The sequence below is a fragment of the Sphaerodactylus townsendi genome, linkage group LG14, assembly GCF_021028975.2.
Source record: "Sphaerodactylus townsendi isolate TG3544 linkage group LG14, MPM_Stown_v2.3, whole genome shotgun sequence".
NCBI lineage: Eukaryota > Metazoa > Chordata > Lepidosauria > Squamata > Sphaerodactylidae > Sphaerodactylus > Sphaerodactylus townsendi.
Window position 1 is genome coordinate 4,964,124 of NC_059438.1, and position 16,810 is coordinate 4,980,933.

The 16,810-nt window shown below is 43.6% G+C and overlaps 1 protein-coding gene across 3 annotated transcripts in view; it reads right to left on the minus strand.

Moving 5' to 3' along the window:
* Positions 1-16,810, minus strand: part of MAF (MAF bZIP transcription factor) — a 250,915-nt gene that overhangs the window by 217,671 nt on the left and 16,434 nt on the right. The window contains exon 3 of one of the 3 annotated variants that reach the window (XM_048515672.1): positions 12,135-12,168. The exons of the other annotated variants lie outside the window; for them this stretch is intronic. The gene's annotated coding sequence lies outside the window, so the exon portion shown is untranslated. Of the gene's footprint in view, positions 1-12,134; positions 12,169-16,810 lie in introns of those variants that run through there. 3 annotated transcript variants of the gene reach the window in all.

A 16,810-nucleotide genomic window follows, 5' to 3' on the forward strand; every position in this document is an offset into this window, starting at 1 on the left:
TTTTGATCCCAATTGTAAGAAGCCCCGAGCCCAGTGAAGGCAGGGAATGGGCAGTGTATCAATTTAACTTTAAAAAATTAAAAAGAAAAGCAATGTGGGCAAAAAGGGTCATGCCGCCGCCCCTCCTCTCCATTATTAAAAAAAAAATAACCATCTCATCTATACCTTAACAAAAATTATAGTTTTCCCTGTGGCAACCAGTTTAGCCTCAAATTAACAGGAAACTACAGATTCCCAGTGGTCCTGGAAGTATTTTGGGTGTGGCAACATACTCAATAAACCAAAACCACTCATACAAATATAATTGTTTGGCCAGAGGAACAGAAGCTATATTAAGCAAGCAGCAGTCCACAGAAAGAGGTTTATGCTCTTCTACGTGAGCCTCCAGACTAGCATTTTTCTGTGCCTCTGCAGAAATTCAGACTATCAGGTGGGAGGGGTGCCCCGTCCCACTCAATGAACCAAATGAACAGCAGCCTTGATCCAACCTAGTACATTTCTTGTACTTAGGCCAAGTTATCGCCAACTCAAATGGGATCACTGTCCTTCTTTTCCAACAAATCAACTCCTCCTGAAAATAATAATAATAATAATAATAATAATAATAATAATAATAATAATAATAATAATAATAATAGTAATAGTAATAGTAATAGTAATAGTAATAGTAATAGTAATAATAATAATAATAATAGTAGTAGTAGTAGTAGTAATAATAGTAGTAGTAATAATAATAGTAGTAGTAGTAGTAGTAGTAGTAGTAATAATAATAATAATAATAATAATAATAATAATAATAATAATAATAATAATAATAATAATAATAATATATTTTAAAGGAATACAGTCTGCCAAGCTTGTTAACTCACTGATAGATTGCATTAATATGAATATTGTCTGTAGGGGACAAATGCTTTCGAGGAGTGAATGCAGCATTAGAAACATCAGCAAAAGCATCCATTGACGCAAAAATGCGCAATAAATAATAGATCTCAACTTTTATGTTCCCAGTCTTTGATCTGGTGCAACCGACGCTGTGGCACAGGAACGAGAGGAGGACCTTTTTAAGCTGGGGAGGAGGATGCCGGATGTCAATATATATTTTTAGCACAAGGCCGAAATGCGGGGGTGGGGGGGGAGAACAAAAAAAGTGCCAAAAGGTATGACTGAATGAGCACAGCAGTAGAGAACCGAGAGGGACCCCGACTATTGTTTGAAAGCCAGGAAGACGGTATTTAATTGTACTCTATGGCTACCAAAAGCCTTATTAACGAGCCTGTCCTCTCCAGTGTAATTTGCAATGGAACAATAGGCAGCACGTTCTTTTTTTAAAAAAAAAAAATCCCGACAACTTGCAAGATGTGAAAATCATCCTCCACAAAAGAATATCAAAAGCAAAAGAGAACATGAGCAAAACAGAAGAGGGAGAGGTCCTTGCACACAAGCAAGGGTTTGAATTTATCTGAGGTCTGTTCATCCCAAACTCCCTTTGCCTTTGGGTCATTCCTTTTCCCACTGACCAGCTGTAACTTAGGGATGGGGGGGGGCACACACTCTTCTCCAGAGGTATATCTAGGGAAAATGTAGCCCAGTGCAGAATCTGAGTTTTCCTCTCCCCCTCCCCTCATATGGGCGGCCATTCTCCCCCACCACAACCAAACAACGTCTTTTTGTACCAGGTCTTGAAGTCAGTGTATGGACCCAGGGGGAAGGAGGAGGGGGGTGGGGCCCCACACATGATGAAATGGCAGCCCAGGGACATTTGTCCCTGCTGTTTCCAAAATCACATCCCCATTCACCAGTTGGTTGGTATAAATTATGGAGAGAAAGGTTCTAACTGGCTATGGGGGAAGGGATTACAGAAAGAACTGTGCATCAATGAAAACTAGGGAGGTGGTTGAGCTCCTCATCACTGGCAGTCTTTAAGCAGCAGCTGAAAAACATGTTAGGGACGCTCTAGGCTAATATTGCACTGAGCAGAGGGTTGGACTAGATGGCCTGTACGGCTCCTTCCAACTCTATGATTCTAGGTTCAGCACCACAGCCATTCCTAACCCAGAACCAAGGAAACTCAACAAAAGGGTACATCTCCAAGTTCTTGACCCACTGTTGTTCTGTGCCAATGTGCTCCATTTTTCCTTCCTGGAGGGGTATGGGTAGAGTCCACACTTGCAGAAATCCATTCAAGGTGCCCAGATGCATCGTTGTTTGAATGCTCTGGCAACCCAGGTTTGCAGAATAGGGCTGCTAACCTCCAAGTGGGGCCTGAACATCTCCTGTAATTTCTACGGAACTCCAGATGATAGAGATCAATTGCTCTGAAGAAATGGCTGCTTTGGAGGGTAGACTGTATGGCATTATACCCTTTCCCAAATACCACCTTTCCTGGGCTCTACCTTCCAGTCTATAGGAATTTCTCAACCCTGAATTGGCCAGCCTATTGCAGGAAACCCTATATTTATGAACCACATTGAGGGAAGGGCATGAGCAAAAGTAAAAAGAAAAGTTAGTCACTCAGTCACCATTTGTGGCTGCTGAAGCAACCACCAGGAGGAACACATACCCAGATCTGAGAGGGACCTCTTCTGAAAAATAAGGTGCTATTTAACTACAGTGGCCAATAATCCTACTCCTTAAAAGACAGTGTGGCATAATGGTTAAAAGAACAATGCAGGACCAAAATGGCTGCCAGTTCAAATCTCAATTCAATCATATTTGTTACACAAAAAATCACTAGATGGCATGATAAGCCTCAGTCCTCCTGTCTGCAATAGGGAGATATGAATCTAATCTTGAAACATTACGTCTGTTGTAACATTACGGTGACACTTCAGTGTTCTTTAAAGCCAGGAAGCACCAATCTTTGGGGTGAAAGCAGAAGCTGCACTCTAGGCAAACTACTGGGACAAAACCTGAGTTTGGCGCCTGACCTGGCTGCATGCATGAGGCGTACACCCTCCCCACCATGACCAATTTGGGCATTTTGGGTTATTTTTATGTGTTTTAGTTGCCTGCAGGAAGGCGCATTTAAAGTTAGTTGCAGGTCCATTGATTTCAGGGTACCATCCAGAGACTGTCCTGATGAGTACCACCTTAAATTTGAGGATGTTTGGTTCAGGGAAAGCAAAGTTAGTGGTCTCCCCAAAGGGGGGTGCCCCATCCCCATTGTTTTCAATGGGAGCTAACCTGAGATGGGGGCTACCCATTTGAGAGGACAATAACTTTGGTCCTCCTGAACATAACTTCAATTCCAAACTTGGGTGGCATCATAAGAATAAGCTAACAGGATGATACTCCTTGAAATTTTGGTGTCACTAGCTGTAAAACACATCCTCTTCCAGGCAACTCCCAAAAAATTTGCCCAAGATTCTTTGTTTTGCAGTGACTTTGCTCCACTGCAGCTAATGAGGAATTCCTGAGGCAGGGCTGCACATTTTGGAAGATAGAGGCAACCAGACTTCCTCAAGGTGGCTCCAGGAGGGCATCCTGCTAACTGCATCCAGGCTTAGAGACCTTTGCTTTCTGTCCACCCATATGGGCCCCCAAAGGCTTATTTTGTTTCAGCGCTCCCGCACATGAAGCCTGCTGGGTGAGTTCTCTCTCAGAACTTCTTCCAGCTCCCACTCCACCCCCAAAAGCAAAGCAAGCTCACCAAGCTTGATGCTATTACTCAAGGCCTCTTGGAGCCACCCTTGAAAGCTTCACTTTGTCTTCAAAAAATGTGTGGTCACTGCTTACACACTCAGAAATTCCCCAGAATCTGCCCATCATCAAGCCTGCATGATGTGTATAGTTCTGTGCAGGGAAAAATTATTTTTTTCCCACCATAGACTTCTCAATGGGGTTTTCTGTTATGCCCAGCTGGCTCCTGTGGTAGAGGTTTCTAAACAGGAGGCACTGTGGTAGTGGTTTTCTCTACAGGGGCACCCTTATTTCCCTGTAGGGCTGCTGGTGTGAATCTTCCTGAAAGGAACCAGCTTCAACTTTGCTATAAAGTTTGCCTCAGTGATGGGTCGAATCGCTGTAAGGGTACCAGGTTTCACCTTTCAACTGTCGGTGCCCACAGCATTTTCCTCTTCACACACATTTTAGCAAATTTGGCTGGTTCCTTTCAGGAGACTCACACCAGCAGCCCTACAGGAAATGCCCCCCACTCAGAGGCAACATCCCTACCACAGTGCCTCCTGTTGAAAAAACCTCTCTACCACAGAGCCATCTGGGCATAACAGATAGCCCCCTTTATTGAAGCTCTATGGCGGGGAAAGTAATTTTCCCACCACAGAACTCTGCTGAAGAAACCCTGGCAAATTCTGGGGATTTCACTTGAGTGTGTAGCAGCATTACTGCATTATTTGAAGATAGAGGCATCTCAGGACTCTCTCAAGGTGGCTCCCAAGAGACCTTTGAGTAATAGCATCCAAGCTTGGTGAGCTTTGCTTCTGGAGTGGGGGAGTTGAGAGAGTTCTGGGGAGAACTCAGCCCACAGGCTTTCATGTGCAGGAGCAAAGGAAACAAAAATAAGCCTTTGGGGCCCATAAAATTGAACCCCCCCCAGCAAAAGTCTCCAAACTCTGGATGCAATTAGCAGGATGCCCTCCTGAGCCAAATTCCTGAAAGTCTGGTGCCTCTATTCTTCTGCCAAAAAAAAATGTGCAGCCTGCCTACACACTTCCAGAAATTCCCATTGGCTGCCTAATGTAACAAAGTCACTGCAAAAAACAAAGAATCTTGGGCAAATTCCTTGGGGTGCCTGTAAAGGGTGTACTTTTACAGCTAGTGACCCCAAAAATTTCAGGTATCATCTGTTAACAATTCTTATGTTACTGTCACCTGTTTGGTGAAGATTATGTTCAGGGAGGACTAAAGTTATTGTCCCTCAAATGGGGTAGCCCCCATCTCAGGCTTAGCTCCCATTGAAAACAATGGGGATGGGGCACTTGCTTTGGGGTCCATAACTTGTTTCCCCCTGAACCAAACATCACCAAATTCTAGATGGTATCATCAGGACAGTTCCAGTCTGGGTGGTACCTCAGAAATTTCCTGGTGCCGCTAGCCTTAAAACTGCGCCCCTGCAGGGCTGGAACGAACGAAAAAACACTTTTAAAATGTAAAAACATACAAATCGACTCCTGAAATGTTGGCTTCCCCACGTGACCAAATGGGGGGGCGCCTGGGACAAAGGCACCCCATGTCCCTAGGTAGGAACGCTCACTGGTGAAAGCAGAGCTGCACCCTAGGCAAACTGGCTGGGGACCAAAACCTGAGTTGGCACTGACCTGGCTGCATGTGAGGCCACCCTCCCCACCATGACCAATTTGGGCATTTTGGGTTGGCCACTAGTGTTTTAGTTGCCTGCAGGGAGCGCATTTAAAACTGGCTGCACCCTTGGTTCAGGGTACCATCCAAGACTGTCCTGATGAGTACTCACCTTAAATTTGGTGATGTTTGGTTCAGGGGAAGCAAAGTTATGGACCCCAAAGGGGGGTGCCCCATCCCATTGTTGTTTTCAATGGGAGCTAACCCTGAGATGGGGGCTACCCATTTTGAGGGACAATAACTTTGGTCCTTCCTGAACATAACTTCACCAAACTTAGGTAACATCCATATAGAATATTAACAGGATGATACTCCTTGAAATTTTAGTGTCACTAGCTGTAACACATCTCTTCCAAGGCACCCCAAACTTGCCCAAGATTCTTTTGTTTTGCAGTGACTTTGCTCCACTGCAGCTAATGAAAATTTCTGGGGCAGGGCTGCACATTTTGGAAGATAGAGGGCACCCAGACTTTCAAGGTGGCTCAGGAGGGCATCCTGCTAATTGCATCCAGGCTTAGGATACCTTGCTTCCTGTCCACCCATTTATGGGCCCCCCAAAGGCTTATTTTGTTTCCCCGCTCCTGCACATGAAGCCTGCTGGGTGAGTTTCTCTCAGAACTTCCAGCGCCCCACCCACCCCCAAAAGCAAAACTCACCAAGCTTGGATGCTGTACTCAAGACCTCTTGGAGCCACTTGAAAGTCTAGGCCTTTGTCTTCAAAAATGTGTGGTCACTGCTTACACACTCAGAAATTCCCCAGAATCTGCCCATCATCAAGCCTGCATGATGTGTATAGTTCTGTGGTGGGAAAAATTATTTTCCCACCATAGACTTACAATAGAGACTTCTATTTATGCCAGCTGGCTCCTGTGGTAGGGTTTCAACAGGAGGCACTGTGGTAGTGGTTTTCTCTGGGCAGGGGCATGGCTTCCCTGTAGGGCTGCTGGGTGTGAATCTTCCTGAAGGAACCAGCTTCAACTTTGCTAAAAAAGTTTGCCTGTGATGGCGAATGCTGTAAGGGCATCAGGTTTCTGCTTCAACTGTCGGTGCCCACAGCATTTTCCTCTTCCACACATTTTATAGAATTGGCTGGTTCCTTTCAGGAGACTCACACCAGCAGCCCTACAGGAAATACCCCACTCAGAGGCAACATCCCTACCACAGTGCCTCCTGTTGGAAACCTCTCTACCACAGAGCCAAATGGGCATAACAGATAACCATTAAGTCTATAATTGAGGAAAATAATTTTTCCCACCTAGAACTTACTGAAAGAAACCCTGGCAAATTCTGGGAATTTCTGAGTGTGTGGCAGCTGGCTGCATTTTTTGAAGATAGAGGCATCTCAGGACTTCTCAAGGTGGCTCCAAGAGACCTTTGGTAATAGCATCCAAGCTTGGTGAGCTTTGCTTCTGGAGTGGGGTTGAGAGAGTTCTGGGAGAACTCAGCCCACAGAGCTTTCATGTGCAGGAGCAAAGGAAACAAAAATAAGCCTTTGGGGGGCCCATAGAATTGAACCCCCCCCCAGCAAAAGTCTCCAAACTCTGGATGCAATTGGCAGGATGCCCTCCTGGAGCCACCCTGAAAGTCTGGTGCCTCTATTCTTCTGCCAAAAGCCTGGGCTCTCTACTTCCAGAAATTCCCCCCCCATTAGCTGCCTAATGTAACAAAGTCACTGCAAAACAAAGAATCTTGGGCAAATTCCTTGGGGTGCCTGTAGGGGGGTGTACTTTTACAGCTAGTGACCCCCCAAAATTTCAGGTATCATCTGTTAACAATTCTTATGATGTCAAGTTTGGTGGGGATTATGTTCAGGGAGGACTAAAGTTATTGTCCCTCAAATGGGGTAGCCCCCCCCATCTCAGGGTTATTAGCTCCCATTGAAAACAATGGGGATGGGGCACTTGCTGGGGGGTCCATAACTTGCTTCCCCTGAACCAAACATCCTGAAATTTAGATTGTAACCTCAGGACAGTTCCAGTCTGGGTGGTACCCCAGGAATTTTCAGTGCCCTTAACTCTTAAAACTACACCCTGCAGGACTGGTGAAAAAACACTTTAAAATGTAAAAAACATACAAACGACCCTGAAATGTTGGCGCCCCCCCACGTGACCAAATGGGGGGCGCCCGGGGACAAAGGGTACCCCATGTCCCTAGGTAGGAACGCCACTGGGTGAAAGCCTGCCCTTCATCCACAGCTGTGGGGCAGCCCCATTCTCAACCTACCCCCAATGATTTTTAGTGTCCCCCCCCCCATGTACAGGATGAAGCAGAATGCTGGCAAAAGAAACAAACAAAACCCATCAAACTTCCATTGCCCAATTTAAAACAAGATATGACCCCTGGCCCGTTCTGCGGAGTTTCTCTGATCAATTCAATTCTCACCTCCAGTGCCTGCCTCCTAGCAAATAAACTTAGCATGTCTTCCTTATAGGCAAGGAGACAGAGAAGGAAATCGCATTTAGCCACATCTGAATAATCATGATTATTAGACCATGCCTGGAAGGAGTGAGGGGGGGGGGGAGCATCCTCTCCATTCCCCTCCTTCTCATTGTCGTTCTCACCTGGCTGGTGATTAAGCGGTGGGATGCTGCTGCCAATTGTTAATTAGGTGTTAATATCTGTAAGGTGCAACAGTATGATCCTGCACCTGGGGTCATTCCTCAGAAACTCAGGCTGTCTCCGGTGACAGTACCAGAAATTCCCCCAGCGAGCCATATTCCCGCTCAACAGCTGGAGCGTTCTGCTCCTTTCATGACTGGCTTCATTTCCCAATGCAAGAAATTATATGAGTGCTAATATCTTTATTATCTTTCCCGGAGAGGCGTGATGCTCGAGTGAGCCACATCGCCTGCTGTTCAAATAGATTCGGTTCCCCCCCCCCTCTCCGCATCTTCAAACAGCAGCCTACCTGAGGCCAGAATCCCCCACACTCATCAACACGCACACACACACCTGCGCACAACAACAAAAATGTGTTTGTGGTTAACCCGCTAAAAGATTCCAGCCGAACCAAAGATCAGCTAGAATGCTGGACAATGGAAGGGAATCAAATTTTAGCAATTAAACCCCAGGATAAGCTTCAGGAATTAACAGGCAGAAATTCAGATTATTTTCTAAACAGTGAAAGCAGTGTAAAGGCACGGGGTGATACAAGCTTTTCCAGAGATATGAAGTAGTCTCGGGACATATGTTATTAAAAACCTTGCTGTATCGCAGATTTTTTTTTTAAAAAAGGGTTTTTTAAAAAATTCGGCTCTCCCTTACGAGCACTGAAGGAGACTCGTTTTTTTAAAAAAATCACTGATGTAATGTTCAAAGTGTGTATTTAGAACTAATGTAAACTCACTGTGGGATTCAAACCAATATACCCCCATGCTTGTAGAAAGAGGTCACAGGGGCCAGATAAAACAAACAGAAAATCGACAGCCTCGCTTCTGTAACGGTACTCACGTCAAAGTGTTCTACAAACATACCTTCATTCTCTTCGTATCCCTCAGAGATGTTGCAAAATGAGTTCCTACTTGCCAACTCGCTCAAAAGGAAAAGCCATCCACGGTTCAGGAGCAGAAGCAATTCATTCTCCCCATCTGCTACAACAGTAACCCACTGCTTAGTACCAAAACGGAACTGACGAGGGTCATGTTGGTTGAAAGCCTTCCAAGTAGAAAAGCAGGATACATCAGGGATGCCTACTGCCTTAATTTGGCTAGGACACGCTTAAAAGTAAATCATCATCTCTTGAGATGTTCTGAGTTTCAAAAGCATACAGCATTCAAATGCTTTAATTTCCTTAGTTAAATTTGATGTTACGTTTTACATACATTGTGTTTAACACCAGTAATTATCAATAAACAGAAATCAATTCAGATTTCTCTCAGTATGCATTCAGTAGCACCACAAAGATTTCCAGTCAAGACCTTGGACCAGTGTTTTCCAACCTTTTCGACGTCACGGTACCCTTGACCTTACTCTTCATATCTCATGGTACCCCTGCCATCCTCCCCCCACCTTCCCCTCCCAGTTCCCCTGCTTGCCACCCCCCACCTTCCCCTCCCAGGGTGAAGGAAAGCACAGGGTGTGGGTGAGAAGTGGCTGCTGACCTTGCGGCAGGCCCTGCCCCCTGTGCCAACTCCATATCCTTGCTGGTGCCGGCGGGAGACACCACAAAAGTGAGGGGGGCCGGTAGCATTGCCATGGTACCCCTGGGGTATGCTCACAGCACCCCAGGGTACCATGGAACCCTGGTTGGAAATCGCTGCCTTAGACTCTTGAAACCATATACCCTGGAAATCTTGTTGGAATTTAAAGTGCTACAGGACTCAAATCTCACTTTTCTACTGCAGATACTCACAGCTAGCGTAACCTCAGCTTGTGGGTTCTGTGGGGCAGAACTTGGAAGGAGTTTGCAACAACTAAATTTTAAACAAAATGGTTTACTTTCTTTAACATATGAAAATGATCAAACATTAACATTTAACTTAACACTCCAAGGTCCCATTCAAGTTTCATTCCAAGTCCTTCTAATTACAGTATGATAATGCCAAGTCCATTCTTCCTGCTGGTGGTTGGCTCATGAAGACTCCAGAGGCTTGGTGAACTGGATTCGAGATGATGAAGGTCCCCAAAAGAACTCTCACCATTTACATACACAAAACCCTTAAACAAGGTGTTAAGGGCTTATAAAAATCAACCAAGGTCCCAGCCTGGTAGCCTTGCTCCCTCCAACTTCATGAGCTTTGCAGCCTCCTGCTGCTTTCAGTCTCCACCCCTTTCTCGGTCATCCCATTCTGAACATAGGGGTTACGCTAGTACCCTGAAACTGTCCTCAATATGGACTGATATCCAGGCATACATAAATGTACAGATCCTTTAGCACTACATATCCATATCCATTTGTCTTCTAAATTCCAATCTACAGTCTTTCCCTTGATCAACATCACACATTTTGTTAATGCACAAAGATGCACCTAAATAGGACATTCTTTGTTCAGACACTGGTGTTGATTCTGAGGAGAGGTTGCCAGTGGTGGGATCCAAAAATGTTAATAACAGGTTCCCATGGTGGTGGGATTCAAACTGTGGCGTAGCGCCAATGGGGATGGGCAGGGCACGATGGGGCCGTGGCAAGGACGCAGCTGCTGTGCCGGTCCTTGGGCAGGAAACGAACGCACGCAGGTGCAGGCTGCCACGCACGCCGGTGCACCTCCTGCTAGACTGCTTCAAGTTCTGCGCACTACTGCTGAGAGGAGGGGCGTAACTAAGGCAAAAATCACGTGGCAAAATCACCAATTAGTAACCCCCTCTTGGCACACACAAATAATTAGTAACCTACTCTCGGGAACCTGTGAGAACCTGCTGGATCCCACCTCTGGTTGTACGCCTGTTTTGTCAAGCTGGAAACAGATGATTCAGACTGGCACACTGAATCCCAAAACTAAATGTCCATATTATAAACAGAAGTCTGTCATAGACTTGTACCCAATTGTTTAAAGTCATAATTTCAACCCGGAAATGTACGAGATGAACAAATCTAATGCCACCAAGTGTCAATGCCTCTAAGAGTTTGGTTATTACAGAGTTGAGTCAGACTAGAAGATACAGTTTCGATCCCCCATTCTACAACGAAGCACATTGGATGAATGAATACGTGTTGGTAATTTTTTTTCCTCAGGCAAATCTTGATCACAAGGTTGTATGATAATACAATGGGAGGGGGGAGACGCATGCATCTCCTTTGAGACTAGGCAAGATAAAATATGCAATACCTATCTGTTGGATGCATTAACATATTGCCTTGGGAAGGGTTTTCACACATGACATGACAATCAGATTTCCCACACATACAAACAACTGGCCAGAGCTCAGTTCCATTATAATCCATGTTAATAACACAGAACATCAAAAGTAAGCATATAAGGGGAAGGGTGGCATACAGATAAATAAGTATTAATTAATTAATTGTGTATCAGATGCTCATACAGGTTTTTAAGCATTGTGTGAAAGTGCCTCCAGCTCCTTCCTTGGGGGCAAAGTATAGTATGAGCCAAGAATAACCAAGGCACGTGTCCAAAAACTGTTTTCAGGGCCAGAGCTCAATCTTTGAACAGGCAACATGAAGCAGTTGTCTAAATGGGTCAGTTTTATCGCTGGAGCTTAGCAAATTTCACCTGGAATTGCACTAGAGATCACCTGGAAACCATTTACAAGTAATTCCGAGCTCTTAAGCCTTAAGGGGAAGAGAAAGACATATATAAAATAAAGGCAACCTTTTGATGCAAACCCTCAGTTGCAACTGCATTGTGATACCACCAACCATTCAGGGGGGTGGATAGAATGCAGGCCTGCATAACTATGGTAGCAAATGTGTCTGGATCTTATGCTAACAATTATATTTTAAAATAATCCAGTGCTTTCTGCAGGTTACAAAAGCACTCAGAGCAAAAAGAATATAAAGTTTGTAGTCTTGATTACATTACTAGCACCAAAGCACGGCTTTTCCACTGATTTTTTTTTCATGCCAAAAGAAACCTACAGGGTGCTCGATGTACACTAGCAATCAATAGACTGAGGAACTCTTTGTGAGAAAGTACCGCATTCTTTCGTCAAAAGAAGAAAGCCATATTTCAGTGCAGTTATTCCTGTATTGCTTGGAGGTATACATGCATACCATTACATGACAGAATCCTCTAAAAGAAAAAGAAATGAAGACTTCAGTGCCAGTTAATGTAAGGTATTCTGAAAAAATGAATCGACTGTGAATGCGATTTTTAAAAAGTGATTTGCTGCTGCTTCCGATCCATTTTGTGCCAGGCTGATTTTTCATCATAAGTGTAGATCTCACCAATATCTAACCTGAGAAAAAAATGATGATACAATCATAGTCAAATTGACCTGATTTCTGAACACTGTCCTTACTATATGTTAAAGTGACACATTTATATATTATGGCTATGTTCTTGGAATCATTCTCTTTTGGTCAGAGAATCAGGGTAGCTTCCTGACCAGAGTGTGAAAATGCGCCTCCTCTGCCAGAGCTGCAAGGAATGCTGGGTGGAAACAGTACCCACGCAGCAGTCCCGCATCACCCATTATTTCTGCAACCCCACGATCACTTGCTCCTTCCGCTTACCCCCTGCCACTACATAAAACGAGGGCCCAAATAAGGCATGTTGCAGCCCTAAGCTATGCCACGTTTAAGAGGTTCCACAGCATTACCCCCAAAATTGTAATCAAGTTACTTCTTGCATATAGGGGCATGTTATAATCTGAGGCCCCTAATCTGTACGTTACTTGGTGGTGGAAAGTTCCATCAAGACAAAGATGACTTATGACGACCTCCTTGAGTTTTCAACATGGAAATTATTTTGAACATTTAAATTATTTATTTATTCAAATATGAACTGGAAAATTTCCCTGAAAAACCCATATCATGGTTATAGAACATCCATGTTACATGCTCTGTTCTGTTGCTTCCAGACAAGAATACAGAAACATGTCCCTTCCACCGCAGAAGATGCAAGCAATGAAGAAATGGGCATCTGCCCTCCACTGATGTCACACTGCTTGTCGCTGCCAACACCTTGATGATCCTTGTAAAAGAAATTGTGGCACTCTTCCAGGGCCGGAGGGAGGGGAAACAGTGCTGGAGGATACGCTTGCGCCCTGTGACCCTGCCACACCCCATCTGCCCCGCTCTGCCTCCACCACAACCTGGAATGCCCCCATCATGCCTCCGCCACATTCCTGCCCCAGTGCGCGCCCGGTGTGTCACCCCCCAAGTCCCCTTGGTGCTACGCTATTGCACTCTTCCATGTCCCTAGTCAGAACTGAATAGAAACAACAGGGACCGAACAACTCCTAATTTTTGCACTCTTATCCTTAAAACTTCTCTGTTGCCTTCTACCTGGTTTTTCATAAGGCACAGTTGCTTCTGTGCCATTCATATATTGCATGGCTTTCTCCTTTGTAATTTGACCCACCTTTCTCATTTCAGTTCTTCAGGCCAAGAGTCAGTTGATCCAAAGGACATGGGTCTGTTCACCAGCAAAGACAAATTAGCCAGGAACTGCTGACATCCCTACCAGATTCAATACTTTAAAGCCAGTTTAGCAAGAGGAGTTCAAGAGCAGGAATTTAAGTAGAAAAGTTGAGATAGCCACCAGGGAGAGCAAATATTGGACTTTTCATATCTCAGCTTATTATTCCTAATATTACACAGAAACTTCCCCCGATTGTCCTTTTCTTTCCCAAATTCCCCATCTGACCAGATGTCTCTCTCTCTCTCTCCCTTGCTTCCACCCGTCAATCACATTCACAGCTGAAATTTGATTTCACTCCCAACAGTAACCTTATATGAAATATTACCATAGGGGTCAGTACAGTCTGAGCCTTGCCACAGAAATTCATTAACTCTTCCTAGGTCCAATATCTGTTTGTTTCAAAGTTAAATGGCTTTAGAGCTACTTGTTTTTGCAACATGAATTGGTCAGCCGTTACTATCCCCAGTTGAGGAGGAAGAAAAATTACTGGATCTTTCTCTGGTTTCTCAAACCCAGACATTACAATTGTAAATAGAAACACAGGTGTTTTCCTTTCCCCAACAACTACAAAAAAATCAGAAAACTGAAAGATTAATTAAAACGAAGTATATGGGCTGATATTTTTGGACAGCACAGTGACATCGCAAGGTTTTCTGCCTGTTTATTTATTAACAATTACTCCAGAGTCACCTGGTTAAAATTAATTAAAGAAGAAAATAAAATTGGATTGTAAATACAGTGGAACCTCGGTAATCGTTGCCTTTGGTTTTTGCCAGTTTTGGTTTTCGCCAGTCGCCCCCCGGCCGTTTTTTTGCCTCGGTTTTCGCCGGGCGCCTCCATTTTCAGCTACACCATTTGCGTAAATTTACGCTTTTTGCGTAAATTTGCTACGCCATTTGCATAGCGCATGCGCAAACGGCGTAGCTTCAGTTTTCGTCGGTTTCGGTTTTCGCCGAGCGTCGCCAGATGAATTACCAGCGAAAACCGAGGTTCCACTGTAGTCAGTCTCTCTACTTGGCATGAAGTAACTAAGGCTATAACTGTAAACATTTTTAAAATTGTATTCTAAAGTACATCTGAACAAAACTAGTTATGGAAATCATATCTGGTCAAGCAAGCATAGAAATATATAAGGCCCCCAAGAGGAGGAGGAATAATTTTTTTAAAAAAAAGTAGGGGGGATTTTACCCATTTTTCTCCTGGGGATCTTTCTTTGACTTTTCTGTTGGAAAAACTGATAAATTTTAGGAAACACTAAAGAACTACATGTGAGATGCTATTTTAAGGCAAAGTTTCATTTGGTCAAAATATTTAGCACTAAAGTCTGAGGGATTATTCTTTCAATTTTTCCAGTGCACATTTTGGGGAGCACATTTATTCCCAGGAAATATTTATTTTATGTTGGAATTAATTCAGTTATTTTATGACTGTCACTCACTCAAAATAGTTACAATTCAGTTTTTCTGATGGAAAAATTTGGAGAAATTTGGAGAAATTCTGATGGAGAAATTTGGGAGAGTTGTGAAAAGCTATGAAATTTGATACGAATTGGAAAGAGTGAAATGTGCTAAAGTAGCATCAGCTGCAGTTTTTCCTCACTTTATGATTTTGGCACCTTTGCAATTGTCCTTGTAGAAAACATTCCATAAATGTGTCAAATAATACAATTTTCTGTGATAGCTAACTTATAAGTGACCTATTTCATGATGTTGAAGAAACAGAATAGGTTTAGATTGGATGGGAAGGCACAATGTATAAATATTGGTAAAAACAGCCCTGGAAAAGGGCCCCACCCTTCAGTCTGCTTTGCCTCTGCCCAGCCAAAGGACGGAAGGAGAAAGGAGATGTGTTACATCCTCCATGCCTGTCCAGACTTCCCAGCATTGTGCGCAACTTGACTGGACACTGCCCTTTTTGCCATTGGGCTGGCCGTCTACTAGTCTACCAGGAAAACTCCCGGTCATCATAATGGCCGAATCACACTATTTGCAACTCCATCTACTGTGCCACATTAACACAGGGAGATATTTGGTAGCAAATGGGTCAATGTATGATTTTTTTAAAGCAAACTTTTAAAAATGACGTTTAAACACAATAGCATTTGTGAACGGCATACAAACACCCAATGTTTCCGTGCCTTAGTTTTTTCAAGCGTAAACAAAAATGACACACGATCCATACAAAAAGACATTTGAAGGGCTGCCGAGAAACTGGAGTCCATTTTATTCTATGTCTACGTAGATAAATGTGGAGGGACTGTAATGGGCCCTAGCCCTCAAAGGACTCAAAGGAGGAGCAAACGCATTCCAACATTTTCCCGCTTCACCCAATTCCTAAATCAATTCCCTGTAACCAGCAACCGTGCAATTAAACCCTCTTAACAGAAATAATTTTAAACTGAATGAAAAGACAACTGCATTCTTAGTTGAAGTAATTATTTGGCAAGGCAGTACAATGGGGCAGTCGTACTTTTCACTAACAGCAAAGATCTGACAATTAACTCCCATGCAGAGGGCTATATTATATTTAATATTATATATTGTATTTATTATTTTATATATATATATATATATATATATATATATATATATATATATATATATATATATATATATATATATATATATAATATTTTATATTTAATAGCCATGTGGCTAGATTGTTTCCCCTTAAATATTAGGTAGCCCAGGAAAAACCAGCAAAACCAGCTTTTGTCTTTCTAAAGGAAGAAGATTGAAGGGGGTGGGGGGTGGGAAAGCCCTGAAATTGAGGGAAATAATAATAATAATAATTTTTGTTAGTATTAGTAGTAGATGTTTTTACATGCTGAATCACTGTCTAGACATTTGTCCTGGTAGGTATCACGAATATTACAAGAAAAGGCAGAGAGGGGACCTTGCCCAGAATGCTGCTAAGACACAAATCCAAAAGGAATCAATAAATTCAGCCAGTGGTACTTAACCTTGGACCCATTAACACAGACAGCCCGAAAGATAAGGGAGGAAGACAGGAATTCATTTAAGGAATTCATTAGAATCTGGGAGTACTAAAGGAACCCCACAAATAAGGCTATGCCCCTCTCACTGCAGCTGCAATAACACAGCTTGCTGATGGACAACTTCACTACCACAACCTGAGGAGAAGTAAAGGTCCGAGGTGGCTTGCTAAGAGGGCCTTCCACTCCTGCTACCTGTAGTAGCAGCCCTCCCCTGGAATGTCCCTTGTGCCTCAAACAACCATGTGACAGACAAAAACAAAACAAAATCATAAATGCAGCTTTCCCAGTTGTGGATTTTCCATATTAGGAGGAGCTGTAACTAATGAAGTTTCCAGAACCATCAGTTGCTAGTGGCTTATAAATTCTAATGGGGGTGGGGGTGGGGGTGGGGGTGGTAGCCTTACATCACTTCCATCTTTAGCAGAAAGTCAGATGCAGGAACTATAAATGCTTTCAC